Consider the following 8003-nt stretch of genomic DNA (forward strand, 5'->3'; position numbering starts at 1 on the left):
GCTGCCCCATCTGTAAAATGAGTGTCATCTGTATTGTTATTATTTTATTGAGCCCAGTGTCTATTTTAGCTACCATTTATTGAACTAGAAGAGACACATTAGAAGATCATCAAATAATAATTGCCTACGCTCTTGCCAAGCACTGGCCTAAGCACTTTAATTTTATTTAGTTCCCACAGCAATTCTATGAATTAGATACTTTTGTTATGCCTGTTTTACAGATGGTGGGACCAAAGCACAGAGAAGTTAAGAAACTTGCATAAGGTCACACAGCAAGGAAGTAGAGGAGCAGAAATTGGAATCTCAGAGAGTCTGCTTTAAACTTCTCCCTATACTACCGTCTTTGTTTTGAGCTGCCAATTATTAAGCACCTTCTGCATATGGGCATTCTGCTGGGAATGTGATTCACACATAAACTTGCTGGATGCAAAGCCTCCTGTGAGGTGCACAGAAATACACAACATTTCACCATTGACTGAGCCAGGGTGGCAGGTAGGAGACTGGCTTGTTCTCACCAGCCCTGTTCTAAATCCTTTATAGATTTGATCTTATTTACCATATTTCTCTGATTCCAAGATGCAACCATTGTTAAGATGCATCACTACTTTATGTATACTTAAAGACAAAGGCATTGCTAGTTCTACTGTGATGTGACACCAGTTATAATAGGCACCCCTGTTTCAGAGACATCAAATATGCATCTGGGAATCCACACAATTCATCTTCAGTCACAACAACCCTACAGGGCAGGCACTATTATTGTCCCCATTTAGCAGCTAAGAGAACTGAGGCTTGGGAACGAAGGAAGCACAGCTGGTCAGCATCCAGGCTCAGGTTTGACACTGGGCAGATTGGGCCCGGACTCGGTCCAAACATCACTGTTAAGTCAGTCCATGTGGTTCATGTTCCCTGCCCATGGGCACAGATTAGAATGCTCAGATTAGAAGACTCAGTCAGCTGGAGCCCAGCACCCCTTGCTCCAGACAAGCTTGTAGCCCTCATCCAGCACAGAGGCCTCAGGCAGGCTGGGAGACACCCCCAAATGGATTCTCAAGGATCCCCAGCCCTTCCACAGCCTCACGATAAACTGTGACAGCTAAACTCCCTGTGTCACCTCGGAGCCAGCCCAATGAGGCAGGAGTTTGAAGGACTCAGGCTGGAAGAGCTCCTCTGGACGACACTCCCCACGGCCCCTGCAGAGCGGCCCCCCTGGTAGCCAGACATGGTACAGTGGAGTAGCCCAAACCAGCCCGAAGAGCACTACAACTTTATAGAAACTGCTCTTGGGGTGGCATGGGAGCCCCAGAGAGACCTGCTTCCTTCCTCCAAAGCTATGTGGCTCTTGGACCCAAAACAGACTCATCCATTTACAGGTTCCTCCCACAGGATATCTTTCAACCCCTTGTTCAACTACAGCACAACTTCTCAGGATCTTTGCAAAAACTGAATCGACCCACAGTGGACGAGGATTGCCGGTTCAGAGGACATATTTAAAGAAGCCCTCTGGGGGCCTTTCCCCAGAAGCTCAATGTATTTTGAATGTCTGGTATGATTGGGGTTCCATTGGTGACAGGTTTCTATCTATTACATCACACACACTACCCTGTGCGGCAGGTTTCCTCAACCCCACTCTACATGTGAGGATGTCAAGCTCAGAGAGACAAAGCTACTGGCTTAAGGTCATGCAGCAGTAAACACTGGCATTAGGATTTAAATTCGATTAAATTTCTGATGGCACGAGAGGAGGGCAGTTTAATACCCATCTCTGGAAAAGCCCTGAGCCAAGTGCTTCCTCTGCATTGCTTCGCCAAATCCTTGCACAATAAATAATAGTATAATAATAATAACACTATTAATACCCCAATTTTACAAATGAGGAAACATCCTCTGAACCTTTAACTACCATAACCCCAGGCTAGGCATTTTACCTGAATCTCATTTGCATCTCACAACAACTATGAAGATGGGTACTAATGTTACCCCATTTTTTTGAGAAATAAACTGCAGCTGAGTCACTAGTTCAACCACATGCAGCTCTTTAATGGTAGAGTTACTAGGATGTGGCCTGGAGTAAGCAATAACCTTCCTACATGTTAAATGTTTGCAAAGTACTTGAGGATACACTTTGGTTTTTAGTAATGACTATTATGATTAGCATTTGGCAATTACTCCACAAGTTTGGTGTGGCTGTCCCCATTTTCTAGATAAGGTTCACAGAGCATAAGTGACAGATTTAAAGGACTGTGGGCTCTCAATCTTCGGCTGTTCAAGTATCCTGGGGCCAGCAAGGCCCCCCTCACACCTCCAAGATCCCCTGCCCATCTCCAGCTCCTCTCTCTGCGTCAGCACAGGGCTGGCTGGGGGACCCGCCCCATGGGTTCCTGGCTATGGGCAGCCCCCAGCCCATACCAAAAAGGTGGAAAGGAGAAAGGCACCAGAGACTTGGATTCAAATTCTAGCTTTGCCTCTCACTTGCTGTGTACTTGGGCATGTTCTTAATCTCCCTGGGCCGTGGTTTCTTTATCCGTGTGATAGTGAGGAAGAAGTGAGACGCTGTGCAAAGGACTTACTAGCAGTAAACACTCAATAAATATTAGTAACTGTAATGGGTCGAACAGCATTTCCACCCAAATTCATGCCCATCTGAAACCTCAGCATGTGCCCTTATTTGGAAATAGGGTCTTTGCAGATGTATTTACTGAAAGATCTTGTGATGAAATCATCCCAGATTTAGGGTGGGCCCCTATATCCAATGACTGGTGTCCTTATAAAGAAAGGAGAGGACAGAGTCACACAGAGAAGGTGATGTCAAGAAGGAAGCAAAGACTGGAGTGATGCAGCTACAAGCCAAGGAACATCGAGGATTGCTGGCCACCACCAGAAGCTGGGAGAGGCATGGAAGGACTCTCCTTCAGAGCCTCCAGAAGGAACCAGCCTTGCTGACAACTTGGTTTAAGACTTCCACCCTCCAGAACTGTGAGAGAATCAACTTCTATTGTTTTAAGCCACCCAGTGTGTGGTAATTTGTTATGGTGACCACAGGAAACAAACACAGTGGTTGTAACTGCTATTGCAGACTTGCAGGTCTCAGACCTTTCACCCTAAGGGCCAGCTGGCAGGAGAATCTGCCCTCATGGAAGACACGCAGCAGGCAGGATCACTGCCCCCTCTTTCAAGGGGAAATCATGAAACCAGGAGGCAGACATGACTTGCCCATGGTCACCCACCAGTGACTGAGCTGGGCCCAGAGCCAGCTCTCCTGGGCCTTAGAGCAAGGCCTTCTTCTTATACCTGGGGACCTCTGTAGCCTCAGAGACACCAGCCCTGGCCCCAATGTCCACTCCCATCAGGTCCAGTCATGCTGCCCTCCACTCTGACCCTTCAGAGGTTTCCTAGATTATGTATGATGCTTCTAAGGTCTTAAAAACACTCCCTCCATCCACTGTAAGTCTCCTAACCATAGATCATGGTGAAGCCCTCAGCATATAGTCTAGCATCCAATAGTTTCTCAGAAGTTGTTGCTGAAAGTGTCATCTATTTATTGTTGTTGTAGAGCAACCCTATGAAGTGGGCAGCCTGGTGGCATACTCCCATTTTACAGATCAAAACCCAAGGCTTGAAGAGGCAAAGCAACTGATTATGGGCACCCTTAAGTGGAAGAGGTAGGTACTGAATTCACACTTTCTGATTCTTAATCTTGACAACTTTCATTCACTGAGCCATAAATATGGGCCATACCCTGAGCTCAGCACTTTACGTCCATTACTTGTCCCACTTGCCTCTCAAAACAGCCTGAGAGGTGGACACTATAGGTGGGTGAACTGAGGCTCCACTCTACCGCTGTGGACGCCAGGCCCTTGTCATCTTCTCCATCTACTACCAGCTCTTACACACATCGGATTGACTCTGTCCAGGGGTATATTCTCCCTAACTATTTTCTTGTTTGAGGCTCCAACTGGGAGAAATGAATTACTGCAGGTTTACCAAGGTGGCTTTGGAGAGGCCAGGGTGGGCTGGGGTGTCCAGATTCCAGGCAGGAAACCCAGCCACACTTCCCACTCTACACTGTATATTCCAGGTGGGGAAAGGGGAGGGAGCCTGTCCACTCCTCACAATGAATGTGCATGTGGCCCTCAGCACCTGCAACCCAGACAGCTCTGCTGCAGCACTTTGGGGGCTAAGAGAAGCTGACAGGAGCCATATCCTGCACCTCAGGGTCCTCCAGCACCCCCAACCTTGATCCTGTACCTACTATGTGCCAGTTGCTTCACACACATTATTTTAAATCTTCCCAATAGCCCTGCTTTAAATCTATCCCCCTTCTAGAAAAGGGAAGATTAAAGTTTATAGAAGAGGAGCCATTCTCCCTCTGTCATATGGCTGGGAGATGCTTCATCGGGACTCGACCATAAGGCCTGGTGAGTCTCTTTGGAGCACCCCTCCCAACCACGCTGCTGAGAAGATAGACTCATGTTTGATTTGAAGGTTGACCCACCACCAGAAAGGCCGGACTTAGCTGTGCAGGGTGACGCCAGGGCCTAGTAGTGGGACAGGGGACTGGAGGGCTGGGGACCTGAGTTTCAGTTTCACTGTTGCCAACTTGCCAGGCGACCTGTTTTCCCAGATAGGCAGGAGTAGAGGAAGAACATGATGCCCAGGTCACCCACAGCTCTGAGAGCCTATGAGCTTCCTCGAGCCCATTCTCAATTACCTTGGTTCCCTGGAGTAGATTTGAACCCTGGGGCACCTGTGACAATGCAGCCCCTAAGACTTCCTGAATATGCCCCCCACCAGGTGATTCTTTAGGTCCATTAATGTTTGAGACCTACCAGCTTAGAGATTTCCCTTCCTTGCTTCCCCTCGGGATATTGGCCAATCTCAGCAACAAGGTGCTGACCTGCTCTGGCTCCAGGTCCTGGTGCCAATCACACCTCTGTGCACAGCCCTCTACAGTGCCCAAAAGCTCTCAGACAGCTCTGGGCTGAGGAAGGGCAGGACAGAAATACCCTAGTCACAGATGAAAAGACTGAAGTGCAGAGACAAAGTGACTTGCCCAAGGTCACATAGCTGGTTAGTAGAGGCTGGGCCTGGTATGCTCATCCTTTAAACTTTGAGTCAAGCATCTGATGAAAACCAGGGGCCAAACAGGCCCCTGCTGCCTGGGACCTGAGAGAGTTTGGCAAGATTCCTCATTCTCCAGAGAGCACACTGTGACCTTGGACAAGTACCTTCCCCTGGCTGGACCTCAGTTTCCCTCTTATAAATGGGCCTAGGTCAAGTAACATTAGAGTGCACACATCCGCTTTGGCTTTCTAGGTGCCATCAATTCCATGCAGCAAAGGGTTGGCAGAGCTGTCTGGCTGCCTAGGACAGGGCCATACCTGCCTGGTGAGGACTCTGCCTTTACCCACAGGAGACCCTTCTGGACCCTTTCTTAGATCCTTGTCCCCAAATCCTAAGTTATTGGCCTATCGGTTCCCAAGACGTTGGCACCCCACATTGGAACTGGACTCACACAGGAGAGGAGGGGAGAGTCTAAGTGGACAGGCAGGGAGCCCAATGGCCTGGCTTCAACCCCATCTCTGCCATATTTCATCTGTGTGACCTTGGGTAAGTGTCTTCATTTCTCTGCACGGCTTCCTCATTTGTGGCATGGGAATAACCCCAACTCTGTGCCCCATACTGGTGTGTCACTCTTCTGGTTCCAGAGAAGGGGGTCCATGGGGTCTTGTGGTCTGGGTCATGGACAGCAGCCACGCCCACCCCCTCTTCTGTCCCCCTTCTAACACTGGAAAAGCTTCCCTTCAGAACATCAATAACCCAAGATGGCCTTGCTGAACCTAAATTACTGATCCCTGAGAATGTGAGCTGGCCCCACCTCTGGTCTATGTGCGGTATGGCTGCCACTCAGGGGCCAGAGTCCTTCTGTCCTCAAAGGCAGTCAGTCCCCTCAGGGAAAAGCCTCTCCCCAGTACCCAGAGGCACCTTCACTCCCACAGGGATACCTGGAGGCTGAGGGGTGGGAGTGTGCATGCAGCGTCTGCAGAGGTGCTACATCTGTGTGCCTGGGCCATCTTCATATGTGTGCCACCTACATACACCTGTGGACTCATTCCAGCATGCCATGTGCCTGTTAATGTATGGACATCTGGGACTCCACATGTGTATGCTTGTCACTTTTACATTGGGGCTGGCCCTCACATATTTGTGGCTGCTTCAGGGCACTATGTATGTACAGGCTGATTTGCCCACGTGCAGCCCACTGCATTCCTATATTAGTGCTACATGCATGTGTGGGCATGCTGCATTACATTTGTGTATATGCTGTGTTTTGCAGGTGAGCAGGTGGTATTCAGGGATGTGAGCTGTATTCCCATGTACTGGGGTATATCTGAGGGCATGTGTACTCCGTATGTGTGTATATGATTGGAACATATGTAATGCACTATGATGTACGCTGTAGTTGTATATGTGCATCTGTGCAAATCTGTGGACGTGTATAGGCCTTGATGGGCATATAAAGGTGGCTAAATAATATGGGCCATCAGCATCTTTCCTGGACCCCTCCTGCACGGTTCTCCCAGAGCTGCAGCCCCATGCCTGCCACTGCTCCTTCAAGGAAGTTAACAGGCCCCTGCAGTCTGTACTCCAAGCCCCCTCCTACTGTACACGTCAAAGGAGAATTTCTCTGGATGGTGCCTGCCACTCCTGGAAATGCCCTAAACGTCAGCTCTGTCTCCTCCCAGCAATTTAGAGAGCAATACAGGCAAGGAGGGGAGCCCCTTCTGCACTGGGCTAGGGGTGTGCAGTATCACACCAAGACCCTCTGTTGGCTGAGCTGACTTGCTCACGTACCCTTCTGAAGGTCGAGCCTGGCAGGGTCTCTGCATGGGGACCCTGAGACCCCTAGGACCTTTGCCTGACTGGGGCAGGCCAGTCGCAGAGACCCCTCCCCACACAACTTGGGTGAGCCGAGGACAGCAGTGGCATGGAATGGCCACTTGACTAACAAGCGGTGGCTACCCACAGTAGCTCACTCTTGGGGAGTCTAGAGGCCTCCTGCTGGCTTTCCCAATTCTGACCCTGCAGGGAGGAGCCCCAGGTGCCTGAGTGTTCAGAGGCCACCTAGGCTGGCCGAGGAACTGGGCTTCAGGGCAGAAACTGCCAACTCCACCACCCAGCATGACTGCTGCAAAATGGCCTGGCTATCCCACGCCTGCCTCCTGGCCATCTCCAGGACCCCATTGGCTACCACACATCCTGGCAGGCTGGCTTGACCTGGTGGGTCCTGGCACACAGCAGCTGACCCCACCAAGGGGACCCTCCGTGGGGGCCTCCCGCTGCCTCTTTTCTGGGACCCTGCCTGGGGTAGGCAGAGTGCACCCTTTGATCCTCTGCCTGTCTTCCAGGTCCAGAGGCTCAGAGGTAAGAGAACCTTGTCCCCCCCACCCCCTCCTGGCCACCAGCTTGCCGGCCCTTGCATAACATCCATTGGGAGCACTGGCTGTCCAGAGCCTGCCCGAATCTACCTGAGACCCCAGGCATCCGCCTGTCCGAGGCCCCCCTGGCCGTGTCCCCAGCACTCCAGTCCTCCCCGCAATACACAGACCCTTACACTAGTGTCTCCCTCAGCGGCAGCTCCCAATGCAGCCTCAGCTGCTTCCAGATAAACAAGCCCAGCTTGCACCCCCCTCCACGCTGCCACCGCCACCACCATCAGCACTGAGAAAAAGCAAATAAAATGAAACAAAATAAAATGGGTGAGGGAGGAAGGGGAGATCCGAGTGGGGCGCTTTTTATTTTTTATTTTCTCATGCTGGGGGATGCCGGTACTTACTTGGCCACGAAAATCACCACAAATCCGGCACGGTTTCCAGGCGGGCAGCCCCGGAATCGCGGTGCGGCAGCTGGTGCCGCGGCTGAGCCCAGCCAGCGTGCCCGGTCCCTCTGCAGACTGTACCATCCTGCCCGAGCAGGTGGGGGGGCGGGGGGCGGAGGCGCGG

General features: G+C 51.0%; 1 protein-coding gene across 2 annotated transcripts in view; it reads right to left on the reverse strand.

Moving 5' to 3' along the window:
• Window positions 1-8003, reverse strand: part of ATP2B2 (ATPase plasma membrane Ca2+ transporting 2) — a 209665-nt gene that overhangs the window by 172186 nt on the left and 29476 nt on the right. Inside the window, exon 1 of one of the 2 annotated variants that reach the window (XM_006917620.1) lies at window positions 7838-7935. The exons of the other annotated variant lie outside the window; for it this stretch is intronic. The gene's annotated coding sequence lies outside the window, so the exon portion shown is untranslated. Of the gene's footprint in view, window positions 1-7837; window positions 7936-8003 lie in introns of those variants that run through there. 2 annotated transcript variants of the gene reach the window in all.

Source organism: Pteropus alecto, unplaced genomic scaffold, assembly GCF_000325575.1.
Source record: "Pteropus alecto unplaced genomic scaffold, ASM32557v1 scaffold75, whole genome shotgun sequence".
NCBI classification, from domain to species: Eukaryota; Metazoa; Chordata; class Mammalia; order Chiroptera; family Pteropodidae; genus Pteropus; species Pteropus alecto.